The following is a 22,711-nucleotide window of genomic DNA, read 5'->3' as shown; positions in this document are numbered from 1 at the left end:
CGTGATGCTAATTACATACAGTGTCCAATGCTCTCTCAGAACTCTAAAGCTTTCTTTACAGAGACGGAAACACTTAAACAGAAGCTAAAGTAGTAAAATAAACAGATTAGTCTCTCTCTCTCTCTCTCTCTCTCTCTCTCTCTCCCTCCCTCCCTCCCTCCCTCCCTCCCTCCCTCCCTTTCTCCCTCCTGTGTATTTTGGAAAATATTAATTTTGGAAAAGAATTTTAATGAAGACATTTGAAAGAGAATATTTTTAGAAGTCTTTTAAAATAGTGCCAGTTTGAATGGTTCCATAGTTAGGATCACATAACAACTCAGACTGATCATATAGGGAGCCCAAGTTCCATTCCAAGAATCCACACTGGGTAGCTCACAACAGTCTAATACCTGAACTCACATGCACATACCCTCCACACAGACACACACACAAAGAATAAAAATTTCTAATTAAAATTTTTAAATTTTCCAATTAAAGTATAAAACTGTCTATAATACCATCCAAGGTTTGCAGCTACAAAAATATATATAATGAAATTGACACAAATATAAATGCTTCCACATAGTATAAACATTTAAGTTATAGTTACATAAATATATGACATACATTTACATGTTTATACTAAGTAAATATGTAAATATATGTTATAGTTTTTCTATATTTGCTCTGTATGTATAATGAATGAGTGATTTCATAACTGTCTTTACACTTACAAAAGCACATACGTATGTAACAAGTAATGGTGTAAGAATGGACACTTTCCAATTCTTTGGCTTTTCTGTGTTTTGCAAATTTTCTACAAAGGATTTGTGCTATCTTTGAAATAAAAAACCAGCGAACACAAACAACTAAAAACACAGCTCATGGAGATGTTCTGAGCCATGGAATGATGCCAAATGGTGCTTAAGGACTCTGTTCTTTAGGCCAATCACCTTCTGGCCTTATAGTTATTACTGGTGAGACTTTAGCCTGAAAACTTTGGGCTCTTGGCTCTTGGTGCCAGGAGCATACTAGTGGAATCCGTCCATGCTGTGGAGGTGAGCAAGATCTGAGTGCTGAGTCTCGGCACCACCAAGCTGAGGTGCTGTAGCCAATGAGCCCTCAAGGACCATTGCAACTTACAGAAAAGGAGGAAAGAAAGGGGAAAGGTTACACCAAAGGGAATGCCCATTACTAACCATGAGAAGCAAAGGGTGCACTTCCTCTAATGTGAATATAAAGATGTTGGTGTATTCAAAAGAGTGCTTGCATGTGACAGTGAAAGGGAATCATTTGTGGAAGAGTGGACATTTAGAAGATTACTCAGAAGAGGGATTTACTGCACATTTCAGTGAGGAAAACTACGCTACATTTCTAAGCAAACTGTAACTTAACATTTTTCCCTTTAATGATTCCATAATTTCAGATAACTGTTCAAATCTATCCCTAAATGTTTCTCTTGTTTAATAGAAATTGACACCTGCATCACTATATTTAATTGCTAAAAGGCCGAGGCAGTTTCCTACTGCTGATTCCCTGAGCTGCAGGCCAGCATGGCCCATGTTTAATCACATAGAGTCCCAGCATTCTCCACATATGGTGCCCATCATGTCAACATTCCTACACTCAGGCTCAGGGTGCCAGGCCTCTGCTGTTTCTCCCCACCCGCCGTGTACATTAGGATTTGAAAAGCCTTAAGACAATGTATATTTGTCAATTCATATTAGAACCTGGGGCCTGTTTTTTTTTTCTCCTTTGAACCTTTCCTAATAAATTACTGTATCTTTTTATATGTGTAAAATAGATAATGACATGGTTTAATTACTGTTCCTCCATGTCACCAGTAAGTCAGCCTACATCTATGCCAATCAAGGCACATTTAGAGTCGTCTCGATCAGTGCTAAAATTAGATCAGCAGACCTATAAAATGTGGCCCAACTTATGAGGCCCTCCTACCCAGAGTATCTGTCTTCTCTCATCTGCCCACCGACCCTCTTCTTGGGTAATACTTTTATTTTCTGCAATCCTCTATTTTCTTGTTATAATAATGTGAAGAAAACAGCACACTAGAAGGGTGACTACATTACTTAGGACAACTAGTGCTAGAAGGTTTGGTGACTAAAACTCAACTTTCGGTGGCTTCACACAATCCCTTACTCTTGGAGCACTGGCTTCTCATTCAGTTGCAGCTTCACCTCTGAGGTTCTCAGAAGCCTTTAGTACTTACAAGTGGACTGAGAAAGAACGAATGAATGGAAACTTTAATGCAGCACTCTGTGGACAGAATAGTCCATTGACTAGCTAGTCGGCCACATGGCACCTTCTATATGCTAGAGGAACTAGGAAAGATATTGGTATTGAGCTACATGCCATGTAGATGGACCCCAACAATCTCTGCATACACGGTCCTCTCACCCTTCTTCTACAGTTTCACGGCATTCAATGAGCATCTGAGTCCAGTGCATGTTTTCAATGCACTTACATTTTTAACAACACACTAAATATCACTCCCTATTCCTTTTTATTACTCTGTTCCAAGTAGAAATCAAATACGTCTGTCCTCGTTTGCTTCTGTGTGGCTGGGATAAAACATACAGCAACTTGGTAGAGGAAATGGTGTGTTCAGCTTACTGATTGTCTTACATGGGGACTCTTCTGCTGTGAAAAAACACCATGGCTAAAACAACCTGGGGAGGAAAGGGTTTGTTTTATCTTAAATTTTGAAGTAATGGTCTGCCACTGAAGGAACTCAGGGCAGGAGCCTGGAGGTAGGAATTGATGCAGAAACCATGGAGGAACACTGCTTACCAGCTTGTTCCTCATAGCTTGTCCGATTTTTTTTATAGCACCTAGGACCACCAGCCTGGGGGTGGCACAGCAACAATGGACTGGGCCCCTTCTACAATCATTAGTAAGAAAATGCCCTATATACTTGCCTTGATGAGGTACTCTCAGATGAGCGTAGCTTGTACCAAGTTGGGGAAAGAAAAAAAAACAAAACCTAACCAATACACAGGTGATACTGCACACTGGTTTGTTCCTAGGCCTGTGTTCATCTATCATTGTTATCATGGGTGCCTGCCTTGTCCAGGGATGGCACTGCCTATGATGTCCAAGACCTTCCTCCATTAATTAGAAATCAAGAAAATCTCCTGAGGACATACCCATAGGCTAATCTGACGGAGGCAAGTTCCTTCTCAGATGCACTAAGTTGACAACCAAGATGAGCCATCACAACTTCTGAAGTTGTTATGGTTTAACTTTGAAATGTCTCCCAAAGGATTATGTTTTTGTCTCCCAAGCTGGTATGCCGGTTTAGGTATCTGTGGGCCCTGGAGAAAAGATATAGGTTACTATGGAGATGGATGATAGATGTAGGTTACTATGGAGATGGTCCTTTGAAGGTTACTAGCCTTGTTCTGTTCTCCTTCCTCTGCTGTGCTGTAAGGAGCTTTTTTCTTTGTCTGCCCGTAATCATGAACTCTGCTATACTTTCTGACCATGAAGGACTTGAATCTTCTGAAAATGTAAGCCAAAATAAATCTTTCCTCATGTAAATTCTGTCAGGTGCTGAGGTCACAGCAATACAAAAGTAACTAATATCCTTGGGTGTTAATCTCTCCAATCTTTGTAAGAAAGAAAAAACTGAGCAGGAAATAAGGCCAACAAACTGATGACCGACAACATCTGAAACCATTCACAGGGTGGGTGTGGTGGTGCCAATCTCTAATCCCAGCACTTGGGAGACAGAAACAACCAGATCTCTGTGAGTTTGAGGAGTAATGGTGAGACCTTGTTCTGAAAACAGACAAGCAAACAACAACAAACCAGCCAACCATCCACTGTCGCAAAAAGTAAGCAAACAAAACTATTCATTCATCAATTGTTAGAGACAATACAATTGCTACAATAAAACAAAACCTTCTATTTCTAGAAGTATAATAAACTTGTAGACGTTTATAAAAACTAATTTTCTTTCTTTTGTGTGTGTGTGCGTGTGCGTGTGCGTGTGTGTGTTTTGGTTTTTGAGACATAATTTCTCTTTGTAGCCCTGGCTGTCCAAGAACTAGATCTGTAGACCAGGCTGGCCTCAAACTAACAGAGAGATCTGCTTTGCCTCTGCCCTCCCTTCAAGCATTGGGAATAAAGGCATATGCCACCTTTACAAATGCAATATTTTTTTCAAGTGAATCAGAGTTAAAATTCTTCCTAATTTCTTGAGATGAAAGTATAAATGCCCTGTACTGTACTATGACAGGCAGTCTAACTGTGCAGCTTAGAGTTGTTGAAGAAGAAGAGTACAACACCTTACAACTCTCGGACCTGAGGTAAGGGCAGAAAAGAAGTTAACCGTGAACAAACAGCAGCTGTGGATACCTATACAAGATCTACACAAAGATGTACCTCTCAATAATCCATCACAAATGGAGGAGGTACCCATGAGGCCCCACCCTTCCTGGGTAGCTACTGACAGTTAACCATTACTGAGGGAAACGTGTAATTCTCTTCAGTGGTGTAGCCACTGATAAGACACCTATGCTCTAGGACCAGTCACTTAGGACTAGATTCTAGCTCCTGATGATATTCATCATCCAGGAAAACCCAACCAAACTCAGTGAGCCCAAAGGAGAAAGAGAAATGAAGTTGGAGGGAGACTAGTTAGTTGAAAAGAAGGGGTTCAGGAGTAGAGGGAAGGGGAATTAAGGGGGAATATAATTACAATATATTTTTCTTTATGTATGAAATTTTCAAAAATTAGATAAAGAATGAAAAGTCAGAAAAGCTATATAGAAATAAGTTCTTATGCTGGATCTCACTGGACCTGAAACAAAAGAACAGAGTCAGCGTGGAGAGGAGTCTCTGCTCTCCTGGAACTCAGGACTGTCCACAGACTCTTGGGAGACAACAGAAGAGTTGCTGAGTTTCCTGTACTGCTTAGATCCAGCCCAATGGTCATATACAAGGAAACAAATTTTTCCTACATGACTCATTAGAAAAAGGACTCACTACGATCAGGGAGCACACTGTAGGTTTGCAAGCATTTCAAGCTGCTTCTTGTTCTTTTTGTGCTTGTGCCTGTGTCTGTTCCACTTCTTTCTCCCCCTCTTCCTCCTCCTCCTCCTCCTCCTTTTCTTCTCTTCATTCTTCTCTTCTGCAATACTGCAGCATCTCCATTCTGCTCCATCTTCATTTATGAAAGACTTGAGGCTCTCTCCTTAGCTTTAGATTTATCAAAAAGCTCACCCAGAGGTTTACCCCCTCTCCTTCTACCCTATACCCTGCACACCTTGTTGAAGATGGACCCCAGGCATGCACTGTACCATTGAGCTATATCCCCCATCCCCATCCTTTTAAAGTCTGTGTCTGTTAGAAGCTTGCTTGTTTGTAAGTGAATATATGGTAGAAGCTGGAAGAGAACCACACTTGCCCTGTTCGGTCACTCTCTTCTTATTCCTTTACAATGGGGTTTCCCACTGAGCCTAGCTTTCTCCCCCACCCCACTAGGCTTACTGGCTGGGCAGTCCTACTGATCCTTCTGTCTTTGTGCCCCTATTGCCATTCCTTAGCACTGGCATTGCCAGTTCATGCGACCATAGCCAGCTTTTCTGTTGCTGCTGGGCTCTGCACTTAGGTTGCCTTGTGTATACAGCAAGTACTTATCCACCAAGCTCTTCCATCCCCATCCCCACCCCTGGTCATTTTATAAGTGTTTTTAAAATTTTAAGACAAGGTTTGTAATTGCCTAGGCTGGCATCGAACATGAGAATTTCCTATCTCTTGTACCACATAGCTGAGATCAAGGCATTCACCCCCAAGCCCTGTTTCATTCTTTTTGCTGGGATGGATTTCACCTCGTACATGCTGGCCAGGCACTCCACCACTGAGCCGCACTTCCAAAACTATTTGTATCTTTATAGGAATAGTTAGTCCCGTTGTTCTAAATAATACAAATGCTATCATTAAAATAACTTTAAATAAAAATTAAGTTAAAGCTTTATACTGGATCATATTTTTCTGGTTGGATTGGGAATAGTAAGTGTCATAGTTAAAACTGAAGAAATCATTTAGAACACAGTAAAATTTTCCTCTGGCTTCTTAACTTACAGGAAATTGTTGATTATTCTTTTCCAAAGGTTGAAAAGAACCCTGTGTGAGTAATAAGACAACATTTTACACAAATGACCAAAAACACGAGCTACACAGATGTTGTGTGTAAATGCCTTCACTTGTGCCATTTCCTGGGGAAATTATTCAATTTAGGAAAAAGAAAATAACTTAAGTTGAAAAAGAATCCATGTTTTGCCATTAGGGCATTATTATTGTATCCAACAGGTAAATTTTAGATCAATTTTAATAATAAACTCAAAACTTTTAAGTTATATCATAATGACATATTTTTGGTCATAAAAAGGATACATTTTTAACCACTGTCAGCTTTCTATCACTACAACAAAATATCTGAGGTAATTATCTTCCAAGGAGTGAAGCTTCTGTTGGCTTACAGTTGAGAGGGTTCAGTTCAAAGGTGGGTGAATACATCACTTGTACATATCTGATGAAAACTCCAAATAGCGGGTTTGATAAGTATGTGTCAGAGCAAAATGACCACCCCACCTGGAAGTCTGAAACGAAGAACTCCCTTTGAGGGCACTGTACCCAAAGATCACATGGTAGGCCCATTTCCTAAGGGACAATTCTTTTTGTGCACAGATTTTTGGGGAATTTTCCAGTTCCAAACTATAGCACCAACTAAATCTCAATTCTAATTTTTTTTTTAAAAAGCTAATCTCATATTGTTGCATTTTTTATTTGGATTGGCTTTTAGCCTCTAATCCAATCAATTTCTACAGCACTGGGTCTCTTCAAACAGACAAAAACCTAAGGCACACTTCTGGTGCAAGTGAAGGAAAACAAAAATATAGCTATAAAAAATGGCAAGAAATATATTCACAGAAAAGTCAAAAAGAGAGAGCTATGGCATGACCGATCCGACGGATCAGGAGCATGCTTTGATGACGTCACACACAATCTCCATGCTTCACTGCAGGTCTAGGTTCTGTGTGAGCTCCAGGGTAGGCTTCCGTAGAAACATCCCAACTGGGAGGAAGATGCTTGAGCAGGCATCAGCACTGACGTCTTTGTGCTCCTTCTACCTGTAAAAATCTGTCACAGGGCTACCCTGAGGGGGAAAGTATTTTGTGTATTCCAAATATGTGAACTTCCCTGCTTCATGGCTCAGTTCAGAGGATTTTAACCCTGATTTCACAAGTGCTGTGAGATGGGCGTCACCCCGAGGAATCCCCTGGCACAGCAGTCCTGTTTATCTGATAGCACACTTAGAACCTTTCAGAGCTAGAGAGCTCTTTGTGTGCACATGAAGCTAGCTTTCCAAATACACTGTAGATTTGTGGAGGCCAATGCCAGACCTGGTGACATAGGCCTCTACTCACAACTACTGGAGAAGATGAGACAGGAGGATCACAGGTTCAAAGCCAGTCATAGGAAGTATGAATCTGACTTGAGCAATTTAATGAGATCTTGTTTCAAATTATGAAAATGAGCAAAACGGGGTAGGGGGTCACAGAGGAGACTAGAGATTGCCTAATTTACATTATGCTCTGGGTTCTGGGTTCAATTAGAAAAATATCTGCTCATGTCAGGGATCATGTCAGGGATAACTATATTGGTTGTCTATTTGTTATTATATAACAAATTCCACTAAAATTTATCAACTTAAAGCCACAAACATTCATTATCTTAAGCAATTCCCCAAGCTTGGGGATTTGAGGGCAGCTTAGCTTGGAGAGAAGAAGTGGTCATGCTCCAACCTTAGGAGAGTCACCTGATGACTCAGGATCCTCTTCCAAGATGGCTCAACTAGATCTCAGTCACCAGGAAACTTCAGTCATCACAGCTCAGGCAACTTGCTCAGCACCCTCTTCATTGTCCTTGGGTTTGTTGTTTCCCCCAAAAAAAGATCTGTCTCACTGTCTCCTATGGCTTCAAAATCATAGACTACAATTTCTTCTGTGATCTGTTGGTTATTAAGTCAACAAACCCCACCCACACCCAAGGGAAGGGAAACTAGCCACCACCCTCCTTGAAGGGAGAAATATCAAAGAACTTGTGGATGTGTCTTCAGAGCCACCACAATTGTCTGTTGGTTTAACTAGTACAATGTTATCTTCCGTAGTGTTTCTATTGCTGTGAAGAGACAGTTTGAGCGTGACAACTCTTACTTATAAAGGAAAGCATTTAATTGGGGCTGGCTTACAGTTTCAGAGCTTCAGTCCATTATCTCCATGGAGGGAAGCACCGAAGTATGCAGGGAGACATGGTGCTAGAGAGGGAGCCGAGGATTCTACATCTATCTGTAGGCACCAGGAAAAGAATGAGACACATTGGGCCTAACTTGAGCATCTGAGATCTCAATACCAGGTCCTAGTGACGTTCCTCTGCCAACAAAGCCACACTTCCTCCAACAAGACCATACCTCCAGCCGGGTGGTGGTGGCCCACGCCTTTAATCCCAGCACTTGGGAGGCAGAGGCAGGCGGATCTCTGAGTTCGACAGTTCGAGGCTAGCCTGGTCTACAGAGTGAGTTCCAGGACAGCCAGGGCTACACAGAGAAACCCTGTCTCGAAAAACCAAAAAAACAAAACAAACAAACAAACAAACAAACAAAAAGACCATACCTCCTAATAGTGGGCGACTCCCCATGGCAAGCACATTCATTCTATTTAAGCCACCACAAATGCTGTAAAAAAAAAAAAAGTGTCAATGTGAAATATGAACTCAAATCAAATTCACACCTTAAATTTTTGCTTTTATTTTTCTTACTAAAAAAAAAAAAAGGTTATTACTAATTGCTGAAATCATCCTTTCCTGGAATAATCACTGCATGACCCTTAATTCATGTTAGACATTGCTAACAGGTAAAGAATATAAATAAGTGGGCATGGCCTCTGTCATTGGATTATAGAATCATCTTGGATAAAAATTTAAAATGGTTATTCAACTGAAGACAGTAAAACTAGGGTCTGGTCGGGAAGAGCTTCATATTGGCATGTTATACCATTCTTTAGAATTTATGTAAGAAATAACATAGCAACTAAACTAGATACTTTGGGAATCCTTTCCATGATAAGTCTTCTTCTATAAATGATTGTCTGGCACTGTAGAAGTTTGCGTATGGTACCTGTATAATGACAGAACTATATTGAGCCCAAAGCGGTTCAGGAGATGGCTTGAGAAAACCTAATATGGGTTTCTTGATCCCTTGGCACATGGTTTGTGTGTTCATTATCTTACACAATTAAATTTAGATCAAACATGGTACATGGAACTATATTCCCAGCTGTTAGCTTTTTCCTTGACTGACAGAGAGAATGGCCTGGGTGTCACTTGCACCTGTTTGTTTTGCTACTTGTGACTGAGAATGTAACTATATGGAGAAATTAGAAACATCAGGAAGGACTTCTCAGAGACTCACCAAGATGGAGGCCTCTTGCTTGGTGTTTGACCCTTGCCCTTTAGAGCAAATTGTTGCCTTCTCCCTGTTTGACTGTGTAAAAGGTAAAGATGGGGGCATCAGCTTCCTTCTTCCCTCATGTGTGTATTGAAGTCACTTCTCTATGACTGGGCTACACTCTTCTTTAGTCTGGGTGAGGCTAAGATCAATATATATACAAAATTTTGAAGACAACGCATCACCTACAATTGAAATCATTTCTTCGGGCATTTGTGATCTTTTTCTGGTTATTACATTTTTATACAAACTCAAAACTAAGCCAGCTGAATCCAGAACTGGAATTGCAGCTGTTCCAGATTGGCATCAAACAACCCTGGGATTGAGGGTGTGGCTCTTCAGGAGGATCAGTGATATTCCTGCCTACTTTCTAATTATTTCCATTGCAAAAGGTCCTAAGTGATTTGATTACTCATGGCATTTTTATTGAAAAGCAAACCAAGGATAATTATTCAACACACACACACACACACACACACGCACACACACACACACTCACTCCAGACTAATCATTGAAGTGCAACAGACTGAATCCCTTTTGTATTTGGGGCATAGACATAAAACATAGTAATGAGAGGATGATCCCCTGGCACTAGAGTTACAGACCACTGTGAGCTGCCGTGTGGGTGCTGGGGACTGAACCTGGGTCATCTGGACAAGTAACCAGAGCTCTTTACCACTGAACCATCTCTCCAGCCTCAATAAGCAAATTAAAAAAAATAAATAACTAAAAAGACAGATGAGTGAGTAGGAAGGCAAGGATAAAGGGAAAGAAAAGAACAGAGAAGAGGTCACAAGATTAACACGCTTTTCTCAGCCTTACTTAGTAGAGTTCATCTGAGAAGCACAACTCAGGCACATTGTGCTTCTGCAGAACTCCTATCCCATCTCAGAAGTCTTGCCCAGGTGATTCCTCAAATAAAAGGAATAAAATGTTAATTCTTATGAAGTGTGGGCCCTTAGACACCAGGCAGGATTTATCTTGTTTTATAAATGTGATGAGGGTAAGAATCCCAAATAACAATTCCTAGAGACAGCACCCATTTAGAAAAATAAATTGGTTTCATCTGAAGGTTTTTTGAGTATGAACTTGTCTTTTGGAAATCAGACAGTTTTAACCAATCACCATATGAAATGATGTTCAAATGATTTTTACATACATTGGGGGTGATAACTAGTCGGGATTTCTAAGTGATCGAGGGAGGTGGGAGATCAACCCTGGACATCCGTACTGCCGTTCTGTGGGCTGCTCTGGGCTTACTGGAAAGGAGACGAGAAGCTGAAGACAGCAGGCCCACATTATCAACCCACTGCCTTCTGGTTTTGACTGCATAAGTAATATTACTAACGAGCTGCTTCAAGTTCCTGCCGCCCTGACTTTCTCACAGTGATGGACTGTAATCTGGAACTGGGAGCCAAAGAAACCCTTTCTCTATTAGGCTGCTAGGATATTATATCACATAAACAGGAAATGGCTCTATGGTAAACATGTCACTTAAAGTAAGACACTGTCTTGCTAAAGGAACATAGCAGTAAAATGAGTCCTGGTGACATTCTGCTATACCCAGAGAGCAGTGTCGCACTCAGACAGCATCAGAGTAGCGTCTTGCAATAAATGGGAAATGACACAGAGACCCACCACTGGACAATGTACAGAGGGTAGGAGTTTTGGAAAACTCAACCCTAAAGAGGATATCCTTGCCAAACCCTTCTCCTCAGGAATCAGGGAGCTACGCAGAAGAGTAGGCAGAGAAACAAAACAACCAACCAAACAAACAAACCAAAAACCAAACCTTAAGAGCCGGAGAGGATTAATGACTCCTGACACGACTGATTGACATATAAAATCACAGCGACTGGCAGCATGCACAGGACTTGAACAGGTTAAAGTCAGACTGGGTTCCAGCACAGAGAGCAAGGGGACATGTACTCCGTCTCCCATCCACTCAGAAGCTATCTGAAATTGACACCCACTTACAAAGGAAAAAGTTAGTTTTCTCCAGTGGATTCTCACTGGGTATATCACTCACGCTTCAGGGTAGGCATGGCCACCCATAGAAGGCCCACACAGAGCAAACTCAACGGCACTTTTGTAAACTTTTTCTTTCATATAGCTTTGTTGGGGCACATTTTTTTGTCTTATTGGCCCTTTGCTTTTATATAATGATTTCCATTTTGTGCTTCTGTGGAGAAGGTGTTTCTGATGAGGTTTTGTTTGTTTGTTTGCCTGACCACTTGTTTTCTACAGAGGGAAACAGACGACTGGGATTGAGTAGTTAGAATTGAGGAGAAAGAGTAATTGGAATATATACCATGAAAAAGGAGCTTTTAAAATACAATGAACGGGAACACAGAAAGCCATGACAGCAAGATAATACATGTAAACATGAACTGTTTAGGCTGTAACAGGATGTGTGGCCAGCCTACCCACAGGGGATATCTGAAAAGCTATTCAGTGTCCCTCATAAACTTTTAATGCTATAAGAATGTAGCATACTCATTGTTCATTATCTTTTTTCTGTTTAAACCCTCCTCTGGTGTTTTATTTTATCACATTTTAAGAGATTGGGTCTCGTTGTGTTGCTCAGGCCAGCCTCCCGCTTCAGGACCTCAGCCTATCACAACTGGGATTACTGGTGTGCACCACTGTGCCTGGATTACCACACAGCTTATTTTCAGGAATATATATATATATATATATATATATATATATATATATATATATATATCCACATACTTACTTGTCTGAATTCTCCTGAAAAATACTCCAAAATGCATGCAGTCTAGCAAAATGCTTCAGTAAGCAAACCCTCTTTCCCCCAAGTCTGATGACTAGAGTTCAGTCCCTGGAACTCACATGGTGAAATAATAAAATTGACTTCCCCAGACTCCACAGGGGCATTGTTGACATGCTTACTATGACAAGGACATTTAAATGTTCCACAAGTAAGTTTGTCAGCTAAGGAGCACTCCACTAGGTTAGGCAGAGTAGAGTTAGTGTAGATGTCTGAATGCACAATAGCATGCTTTGATCAGACTAAATTATCAATGAAAAAAATGACAGCTATTGTTATTTGCCCTTAATGAGTCCTATCACTACATTTTTTTTGTATCTATCATATCATTAAATCTTCAAAGGATCATTCATCAAAGAATCACCTTCTTCATATTCACTTTCTAGAAAAAGATATGTAAGCTATTCATGTTAAAAACAATTTTTAATACTCATGAAGCCCTAAAAAGTTGGAGCAAGAGTCAAACCTTGCAGTGTAGTTCTAGAAGTGTCTAAGCACTTGTCAGACTGATGAGAAGAGCCAGAAGAGGGGGGCACCCCAAAGACAAGGGCAGAAGAGGGGGGCAGCCCAAGGACAAGGGCAGGGAGATTGTGCTGCCCTTTGGATTGGCCAGGTTGGAAAGGAGACACACACATTTAGCTTCTCATCAGTAGGACTAACAAGGCTTAGAAGCACTGACTTTTAAAAGGGACGAGGCTGTGAGGAAGTTGGTAGCTAGCTTCTTTCGAATATTTTGAATTTCAAGATCATCCAAAATAAGAAACTAAGCACATTGGTGTTATCTACAAAGAAAAACAAAGCACAGAAATACATGTTTCTGTGCTTCTGCACTTGGTTCCACACCTTTGTAAAACCAGTTATTTGGGTGGAATCCTGTTAACAAGAAAAATTTTGCTACAGGAATAAAAAATAGGTTCTTTACATTTTTTAGTTTCTTGCTCAAGATCACAGTTTGTAAACAACCAAAATATTTGTTTCCTTGATGATCAATAGCTACGTGTCAGAATTCTTTTCACCCATAATGATTCTATACCAGCAGAGAGCTCAAAGTGTGTAGATGTGATACATGAACAAATGATAGAACTGACCTGGGAATGACTGACTAGATAGGCGACATGCAAATTTATGGACAGACAGCCTCTATCCCGACTTCTCTCAGTTTTCAATTTAAAGAAATGTAGGTTCTGTTGTTTATTCAACATTTACCCTTTGTTTTATTTACTTTTAGTTTATGTGAACATGCTTTTTTATGTTGAGAATTGAAGATAAGGCTTTGTGCATGCTAGTCATAGACTCTTAGCACATAGCCTACACTGGTGATTTCCTTTGAGTAGCTGGACTGGAGAGATGATTCAGTGCTTAAGAGCACTTCCTTCCCAAATAGGAGGACGTGACTGCTAAATTTAAAAAAAAATACTTTAAAAATGGGTGAGAACTTGTGCACACCTCTGACACTGTGGAGGATGGAGACAGGAGGATCACTATGACTTGGGGCTACTAGCCTAGCTCCAAGTTCAGTGAGATGCCTTGCCTCAAAGGAAGAAAACAGAGAATGATAAAGGCACATGATGTTCTATGCCTCTGTGCTCATACACACAGGCACTCACCTGCTTATTCATGATATAATATCACAGTCACATGCACATATAACATATCCACATAAATACATGCAAGCACACATGTATGTACAACAATAAACAAAAGCATTTTCTTAACTCAACTATTTGTTGTAATTGTGGGGGACAGGGCTGTTTTTTTCAAGCACTCTTTAAAACACACAGAAGACACCCTAAAAAAGATTTCTACTAAAGGTCAATGCATGTTTTAGGTTGCTCTCTTGAAGAACTAGATCGGTCCTAGACCTTTGGGCAGCAAACTTCAGTCTGCCCTTCCATTAGAAGCTCTTATTAGTCTGCCTTCTATGGTTTATTACCCAATATATCCTATACCTTGCATGTTTTCCTGCTTTTGTATAAATATTGTTTTATTAGTTAGCTTTTTAAGGGACTAGTTGGTAATAGAAGATTCTTCTTTTTAACCACATTTTGAGAGGTGAATTTCATTTTGCTTAAAAAAAACTTTAAATTTGTTCCAGACAGGCATTAATTCATCTAGTTTATTAAGCATAAATTATAATGCAACTGTGTATGTAGAGCAGTGTGTTCTTCTCTTTCTGACAGGTTCATAAGCACTGGAGTACATTACCTTCAACAACAGGTGGCCAGGCTGCTCAGAAAATGTGAGGATCACTGAGGTTTCCTCAGTTACTACAGTTTTTAAGCGATGATTGGGAAAGGCCGACTGTGGCTGCCCAAAGTAAATCTTCCTGCTCTGCCTTTATGAACTCAGCTTTTCTTTCTGTGTGTCCCTCTCCCTATCCCCCTCCCCTTCTCCCTCCCCCTTCCTCCCTCACCCCCTACCCCCCTTCTCTCAGAAGGTGCCAGCTAGGAACTAGCTGTTTTATGAAGTGGGCTAGCAGGCAGGTCTTGAAGACCAGTTTCAAGTCTAGTAATAATTCAGCATCACTTAAGCTTCTGATTCTGAAGACCTAGATGGTCAGTTTGTTCCAGAAGGGGGTTGTCCCTCTGGGTACCACACCCTGAAAACCACTACTCTAGCCTGAGCTCTCACCCAAGAAGGTCTGAACAAGCAGCAAAATCTAAAAGCAGTGGTGGAGATGTCTTGAGACAGCTCAAAGCACAGGCCTTTCAAGTTAAACTGTTTGGGTTCGTTTCTTAGCCTGTGAGGAAGAAAGCCACCGACTCTGGCTCTTGTCTAGATCTGCTGTTACTTGGCTACACTTCTGTCAGTTCAGTTCTAAATCCAGTTCCTCTCACTTCACATCCTCTCCCTCTACCCCAGACCAAATCAAACCAAAAGTCTATATTGGGTGATATGGTCTCTTACCAGCACCTACAAAGTTGCCATCAGTGAAGGACTAGTCCCTCAGGTCAAACCTATGCTTGGAACTGCTGTGCTGGGGCGCATAGAACTTCAACTGTGGAAGATGCTTGAGGAAATTACAGAGGGAAAATTTTCTGTCCAAGGTTCAAGTTGCCAAGGAGCTGTTTCAGGCTGTTGGAGACCCACCCTCCAAGCTCCTCAATGACTCATTGCGTCCCTGGGAAGCCCTGGACTCAGAAACCAGAGAAAGCACATGAATTACTGGGACCAATGCTTCAAAGAGCAAGTGCCTTGATTTCCAGAACATAGGTCTTTCCGAGCACACACCTGCAGAGCCTGGACTCTGGTTCCTAGAAGTCTGCCTGGTTCTCAGCCATGTGGAAAGCAGAGAGTTCGGACAGCTCTGTCACAGGTCCCACTGGCATAGCAGGCATGAAGTAGGGCAGGGCAGGAGCTCCCACCAGCTCAGAGGTCTGGTATGACTTAGCACTTCCAGAGTCACCCCTGCCCTGCAGCTAGAAACCCATTCTGACCCATTTGGTATGGGGGGGCCCTGACCCCAGGTAGAAGCCACCACACCATCAATGAAAATGCTGTTTCCTCTGAACCACTGTGTCCCAGCCAGCTCGCACTGCGCACTTGCCAATCCAAAACCAGCACCAGCCAGAGACAAGCCATTTTACTTTCTCCACTAAGAGGAGTATCTAATGCTGCCATGGTTAGTCAGACACTTACTTGGTTTAGGTTGGAGCATTTACACTAGAACACAAAAACACACAGCTTAAGTAACCTGGGAGTTCTGCTGAAAAGCCCTGGATCTATCTTGGGGCTGAGAGGCTACACTGCACCAAGGAGCCCCTCCCTGCTGCTGTGGGAGACACTTGACTTAGCACAGGGCTCGTTTGCAGCTCTGGAGACTTCTTTGGAAATCCACCTATGAAACTGTTTGTTTGTTTGTTTGTTTGCTTCTTTGTTTTTTTTTTAATAAGATCCGGTGTCTCATTTTACTGGCTGGTAAGAGGTTCTATTTTGATCTTCTGAGCTTCCTAAAAAACATTAAGCCACCAAGACCGAGAAAACAAATCAGATTAATGTATTTCAGATTATCAGTAAATAACCATTAGTGTCTAAAATTGGAAATGATATTTAAAGTTTTGTTTAAATGAAACTGAAGTTGAATATAAGAAGGCTTAATGTAATAGAATTAGTTTTCTAAAATCTTTCTACTACCTGAGTGCATGTCTTTAATTCCATCACTCAGGATTCAGAGGTAGGTGAATTTTTGTGAGTTTCAGCCAGTGCTACACAGTGTGAGATGAGGTCTAAATAAGTAAATAATATCCATGTAAAACTGTCAATTAGGAGAATAGATAGATAGATAGATAGATAGATAGATAGATAGATAGATAGCAGCAAAAAAAATCTTTGGAAGTTTGTTGTGTCTGTTGTAACTATTTCAGTTTGCTATAGTATAAAATTAGATACATACAATATGAAGGTACTTGCTCATGATGGGAAGTAATTTGTATTTCATATCATTTTTACACACCTCCAAATAGTTTCTATTGGTGGCTTATAACCAGTTAAAATGTAAAACCACAGTTGGGCATGCAGTTCAGTTGGTGGAGCACTTACAGGGCATGCACAGAGCCGTGTGTTCCATCACTGCATAACCGAAAACTTAGAGCAAACTCTTGTGATCCCAGCATTCTGGAGGTGGAGGCAGGAAGACCTGAAGCTCAAGGTCATCCTCACCCACAGTGAGTTTGAGGGTAGCTTGGCATAATGAGACCCCATCTCAAGAACGGAGGAGGAGGAGAAGGAAGGAAGGGAAGGGAGAGGGGGGAAGGGAGGGGAGGGGACTAGACCAGACCGGGCCAGACCAGAAACCCAGAAAGCCAGACCTGGCACCCAGCACTGAGTTTGGCCAGCTCCATGGCGCCCCTGCTAGGCTGAGATGCTGTTCTTCCTTCTGACTTTCCATTTGATGTGATTAGTTATAGCAAAAGGCTTGATTCCCAAACTGGTTGAGATTGTAACTGGCTGCTCCATCATTCTTACTTTGATTTCAAGAGCTGGATTTAGGAATGAGAGCATTTCTGTCTATTGGTAATAATAATAATTATTATTAAAAACAAAATGGTATTTGGGGCCTCTAAACATGTGTGTTAAAGTCTCGTGTGAAATATGGTAGTGTTCTGGCAGATGACTGGATGACTGGATAGCACATGGGTAGTACATGTCACACCGTTCTATATGGCAGAATTGTGCTTCAATAATGAAATTCCAGTGCTCCCATGAATAAATTGTTAGTCTGCCATAAGGAATGGGATTTTTAAAGGTGTATTTTTCAAATGAACAGTTAAGAACAAGCACTTGTGAATTATAAGTACATTCCTTACAAGAAAGCCTAAGTTCTACTATTTGCAATTATCTTAAACAGAAAACTGATCAATCTCCATAGTTAGAGAACTCTTGGCTTTGCCTGGGTACTTGGTATACTTCGCTTTGTGGTAACTTGTTAGGGAGTTTTAGTCTATTTTAAGTTGTTCAAGGAACCTACGGTAAAAGCCACCTATGATTTGCTGCTGTTATGGAAGACATGTCTACTTATTTCAATATAATAATAAACATTTAGTAAACATGGTGCATACTTGGAACTTAGCTATTAAGATGTTGCAGTTGAAAATATAAACTATGAGTTAAGAATTTTTGGAACTGACAGGACTTTAAGAAGATAATGACAGAGGCCATTCTTACACCGTGGGAGAGAAGTCTGTAACCACCACTGTGATGAAAACCAAATGCAGTGCTGCAAAGAGTGCGTCACAAGAGCTAAGCATCTTAACAAGGTATTTCTCAGATGTCATTGAGACTGGACATGCTAGCTGAAGCCTGAAATAAGCAGAGACTATTGAACACAGGCAAGGAAGAAATCCTGTCTCGAGTGGAGACTTTAATAACTGCTGTAAGGACACTGGGAAGGGAACCCAGAGAAACAGAAGAACATGAGCACAGGCTAGGATGAAAAAGATGAGCACAGGCTAGAACAGAAGAACATGAGCACAGGCTAACAGAGCCAAAAGCATGGCCACAGTGCACTGGGGCAGAGGCCACATGGAAGACACTGCCCTTTACGGTAAGAATAGTGAAAAGTACCGGTCAAGAGCTTTTTTACAGGACCAGGCATGGTGGTCAAGCCTTGAATACCAGCACCCAGGAGGCAGAGGCAGGCTGATCTCTGTGAGTTTGAGGCCAGCCTGGTCTACATTTTGAATTCCAGGCCAGACAGGGCTACATAGTTATACTCTAATTAAAAAAAGAAATGAAAAGAGAATAGTACAGGGTTAACTACATATTTGTATCTTTAATATTCAAGGAGGAAAAAAACCCCAGTTACTTCTTCAAATGGCAGCACATAGCAGAACCCAACAACTACTTATTAAAATAAATCACACATTATCACTCTAGTCACTGCTTAGAAAGAAGATGAGAAGAGTGTGCAAGGTTGCTGACTCCTGTGAGGGTGGCTGTAGTGGAAGTTGGCTATAGAATACTTTTTTCATTGCTGTGACAGTGTACATCATACAGAAGTGGCTTTAGAGTTTTTGCTCAGTTGATGGGAGAGGCAGAGAAGGCATAGCTGCTGGGCAGTCTAGTGGAAGATGTCAGCTAGGGCCTCTTCCAAGTACTGATCAGCAAGGAGAAAGGGCTCAGTTCAGAAGCAGGCCCAGCTATAACCCTCAAGGCCCGCCCTAAGTGACCCATTCATCAGCCACACTCAGCATCCCTACCATGCAGCTGGTTCAGTTGGGGATCAAATGCTCAGTCATGTGAGGTTGATGGGCCATTTGACATCAAACTGTGACAGTGGAGAATCCAGACTGACGATAAGGCAGGACTAGCGAGATCGACTAAAGCTACTGGGGAGTGAGAAAGAGAGGGGAAAGTTAAGGTCGCTGTCAGATTTTACTTGAACCATTGGGTAAAGAAGATATGGGTTTCATGGGATAAGTTAAGTGATTTGAAAAACTTGTCATTTGAAGTATTAATTGGGCAGTGAATTGAGACAGCAAGGATGTAGTTAGACATATAGATCTGAAAAATCAGGAAAGAATACTGGGAAATATATGTTGGAATATATTGAGTATAAAAAGATATATAAATGAAGGTGGTAGGCACATGTGCAGATATGTAACCCTTTGAAGACAAGGGAGTTAACCACCACATTGTAACCAGTGCACAGAGAAGTTGAGAAATGGGAAGAGGGGAAGAAGCAGAGACTGAACACAAAGACAGGAGTAAGCAATGCCCTACCCATGTTCAAGACAGTTTTAGTCCAGTCAAGGTGATGCGCTATAACTGTACTATCTAGTGAAAAGTAGACGATTCCTTGAGAAATGCTGCAACCCCACACCCTGCCCCTCCCTCTCCTGCAGTGGGCAAAGAGACACTTGCTGGTGTTGTTGTTTTTATATCAGTCACATGCAGAGCAGATAGCAGTCCTTTGTTCATCCTAGCTTGATGCCTGGCTTGGTGACCAAAGCTGTCTTATGCCTAGGACTCATAAAAATCAAATCAAATCAAATCAAATCAAATCAAATCAAATCCAAGCAGGAGGAGTAAGACAGACAGAGACCTGTGGACCACCAGGCCACCCACAAACCTGGCATAGGTGGGCCATAGACATTCACTTGCCACCATGCCATGCCACACAGCATGGATAATAGATGTCATTCAGGGCCCCAATAGCCACGTGGCCAAGCTGCAGTGGGAGCCACCACAATGTGAGAGAGTATACGGTGGTCAGAAGGGACAAAAAGAAGTGGAACAGCTTGAACATTATGAAGAGAGGTGGAACTGGAGACCCTGGAGATGAGTAGGCTCTTATGAGCAACAGCCTTGCCACCTGGGGCCATGGTGAGGTCCTAACCTGAGCTACCACCGAGGGCCAGATCTGAATCTGTTGTTGTTGATGATGATGTTTGTTTGCTTGTGTGTTTTATTATGTGGGAGAAGTTTTAAGGCTGACATGCAAATGTGAGGGGGAGGGAGATGAACAGGACTGGGAAGCATGTTGTGAAACTCACAAAGAATCAATAAAAAGTATAAAAATGCAGAGAGAACTCATATTCAAAAGTTATATTGTCACTTGGGTTTGGGTTGTGTTCCCAAATTTATACATTGAAGTTTTAACCCACCTTCTGATTTTGAGAGGTGAATGCTTTGGGAGATAACTCGGTTTAGGTCAGGTAGTCTAGAACCTCAGGATGGGATTAGTGTTCTTTAAAAAAGAGGAAATTTGTCCTGTCCTCTTGCCCTATGAAGAGACAGTGACAGAAAAATGTTCCCATCAGAACTTGCCCTTACAAGTATCTTCATCTTGAAGGCCTAGATGCCCAAACTGTGTGAATATGTGTTTCATTATTTGATCCACCTTGCCTATGATAGCTGTACAACAGTATGTGTAGACTAGTATAATTAGAAAGCAAAGAAGTCAATTGCAGAGGGTGACAGAGACCGTGAATAACACTTCCTATGTAATGAGCCTAAATACTTTGCAGAGTTCTAATTTTTACAAAGAACCAAAAAGATGAGTTTGCATGGGAAAACAATCACAATGCATCTAATAAGGCTCAGCTCCTGAGATGTACGTACAAAAGAACAGCTTAGAAGCACTGGCAGCTGGATTCCCTCCTCTCACTTACTGGCTCTGAAAGATGCCAAAGCAAAATGCACAGGGAACGTTCCTACAGGTTGTGGGATTAGTCATTTCGCCAAAGAGACTCCAGCTCCATCTGCTGCTATCTATTAAGATCGCTCTGAGCTATAAAAATCCAACCGATGAGTGGTAGCCAGCAATGTGCCATTACAACACGAGAAATTCTGTGACGTCAGCATCATCAAATGGCCACCGTCACCCCCGTTATCTTTCAGCTGCTACTCCATGCACTGAGAGCCTTGGAAAGGCTGTGTTCCACCAGCTGGGCAGAAATGTAGTGCTCAAGCTGCACAGAGGTGCCTGCTGTGAGTGAAGGGTAATACTGCAATGCTTACTGCTGCCTAGAACGGGATACACAATGTGCCAGCAATTCCAGGTATGGGCTGTGCAACGGAATGGGCCAAGTCAAACCAGAACAAAATCAGTTAACTCTAAATTATTTAAATGTCCTAGCCAGGCAGCCTTGCAAGGAGGCCATTATACTTCCTTTTATTCTGTGACTGTACTTGTGGGAGTGGGACAACCTTCAATGAAACTGCAGGAAGGCATGGATTCCTTAATATTCTAGACTACTTCTTGGATACTTTTCCCACAGCAGAACACTTGGCAGTGTTTATTTTGTCCTCTGTGTTGTAAAGAAACCTGAAAAGGATACCCTGGAATCTCAAACTAGCCTTGATTTTCATTCCATACCACTGAAGAAAAATGACCTCCCTCTAACATATTAATGAATCACACTGACTTCCAGAACTTTCCAGCCCGAATCAAAGAATCAAAGAGATACATTATCAAAGCTGCAGCCCAGATTCATTAGTCAGCTGGTTGAAGTTCTGGGGTCCAGAATAACGGAAGGATGGAACTGAGGTACTTGAAAAGAAAAAGCAATCAATGTTAAACTCAATGCATCCTCAGATATAAACAATTCACCTCCTCTTAGTTAATGTGCATTCTTAATAAAAACTGCATTCATTTTTCTAAATTTTTAAATGCATACAAAAAGTATTAGAAAATAGATATATAAACGATTATTTCTGACTTTTAGCTTATCAAAATAACACTGAATAGAAAGAGCAGGGATAGAGGAGTGACAGATAAATGCTTGACTGTTTCTCTTTGGAATGGCAAAAATATCTTGAGGTTGACTGTGGTGATGTTACAAATATCTGTGAATAAACTAACAGCCTCGTATATTTTAAATAAACAAATCGTATGGTATGTGAACTATATCTCAATAAAGCTGTTTTAAAAGTAGACATCTTTACAACGACATATATTTGCCCTTCTGCAGCCATTATCTGAAATATGTAACCATTAAAATGATTAATAATGGGAATTCCTGAACATAAGAGGCTGTCCATTTTGCATACAGATACATACATCAATAAATACATCTAAAATACACAAATATTAGAATGAGTGTTGCTTCTCATAATTACTAATATTGGGCTTTTATTTATAATTTTTCATTTCACTGATCTAAATAGTAAAAGAACATACATTTTACTTATAAGCTTTATGATTTACGTCACATCCTTCTTCGTCTGTTAATCACCTATGCTTACTTTATGTTTAAGTTTAAAATATTAATTTCTAAGATCATATTGAATTTTAGAGAAACTGTTCCAAGTCTTTTTTGATACTTCATTTATTTACAGTTCAGATGTTATCCCCATTGCCCTCCCAATTAACTCCCATCCCACCCCTCCTCCTCCATTTTTGCTTTTATGCCGTTTAAATAACATGCAAGTATTAAGGTCAGTTCTAGGTTGAGGAAATAGCAAT

At 41.0% G+C, this 22,711-nt stretch overlaps 1 pseudogene; it reads left to right on the top strand.

The window, feature by feature from the left end:
- The first annotated feature begins 19,641 nt into the window (after positions 1 to 19,641).
- On the top strand, positions 19,642 to 19,777 carry LOC114614592 (annotated as a pseudogene).
- Positions 19,778 to 22,711: the final 2,934 nt, after the last annotated feature.

This window comes from Grammomys surdaster, unplaced genomic scaffold (assembly GCF_004785775.1).
Source record: "Grammomys surdaster isolate TR1022 unplaced genomic scaffold, NIH_TR_1.0 126391, whole genome shotgun sequence".
NCBI lineage: Eukaryota > Metazoa > Chordata > Mammalia > Rodentia > Muridae > Grammomys > Grammomys surdaster.
This window is presented reverse-complemented; position numbering and strand designations above follow the sequence as displayed.